Genomic DNA, 1,419 nt, shown 5'->3' on the forward strand with positions numbered 1-1,419 from the left:
GGGTTACATTTAACACTATAGACAGTAGACTGTATCAAGGCAGGGTTACATTTAACACTATAGACAGTAACAAGACAGGGTTACATTTAACACTATAGACTGTAACAATGCAGGGTTACATTTAACACTATAGCCTGTAGACTGTAACAAGACAGGGTTACATTTAACACTATAGACAGTAGACTGTATCAAGGCAGGGTTACATTTAACACTATAGACTGTAACAAGACAGGGTTACATTTAACACTATAGACAGTAGACTGTAACAAGACAGGGTTACATTTAACACTATAGACAGTAACAAGACAGGGTTACATTTAACACTATAGACAGTAGACTGTAACAAGACAGGGTTACATTTAACACTGTAGACTGTAACAAGACAGGGTTACATTTAACACTATAGACAGTAGACTGTAACAAGACAGGGTTACATTTAACACTATAGACAGTAGACTGTAACAAGGCATGGTTACATTTAACACTATGGACTGTAACAAGACAGGGTTACATTTAACACTATAGACAGTAGACTGTAACAAGACAGGGTTACATTTAACACTATAGACAGTAGACTGTAACAAGACAGGGTTACATTTAACACTATAGACAGTAGACTGTAACAAGACAGGGTTACATTTAACACTATAGACAGTAACAAGACAGGGTTACATTTAACACTATAGACTGTAACAAGGCAGGGTTTCATTTAACACTATAGACTGTAACAAGGCAGGGTTACATTTAACACTATAGACTGTAACAAGACAGGGTTACATTTAACACTATAGACAGTAGACTGTAACAAGGCAGGGTTATATTTAACACTATAGACAGTAACAAGACAGGGTTACATTTAACACTATAGACAGTAACAAGACAGGGTTACATTTAACACTATAGACAGTAACAAGACAGGTTTACATTTAACACTATAGACTGTAACAAGACGGGGTTACATTTAACACTAGACAGTAGACTGTAACAAGACAGGGTTACATTTAACACTATAGACAGTAGACTGTAACAAGACAGGGTTACATTTAACACTATAGACAGTAGACAGTAACAAGACAGGGTTACATTTAACACTATAGACAGTAACAAGACAGGGTTACATTTAACACTATAGACTGTAACAAGGCAGGGTTACATTTAACACTATAGACTGTAACAAGACAGGGTTACATTTAACACTATAGACAGTAGACTGTAACAAGGCAGGGTTACATTTAACACTATAGACTGTAACAAGGCAGGGTTACATTTAACACTATAGACTGTAACAAGACAGGGTTACATTTAACACTATAGACAGTAGACTGTAACAAGGCAGGGTTACATTTAACACTATAGACAGTAACAAGACAGGGTTACATTTAACACTATAGACAGTAACAAGACAGGGTTACATTTAAC

This window comes from Coregonus clupeaformis, unplaced genomic scaffold (genome assembly GCF_020615455.1).
Source record: "Coregonus clupeaformis isolate EN_2021a unplaced genomic scaffold, ASM2061545v1 scaf0398, whole genome shotgun sequence".
NCBI lineage: Eukaryota > Metazoa > Chordata > Actinopteri > Salmoniformes > Salmonidae > Coregonus > Coregonus clupeaformis.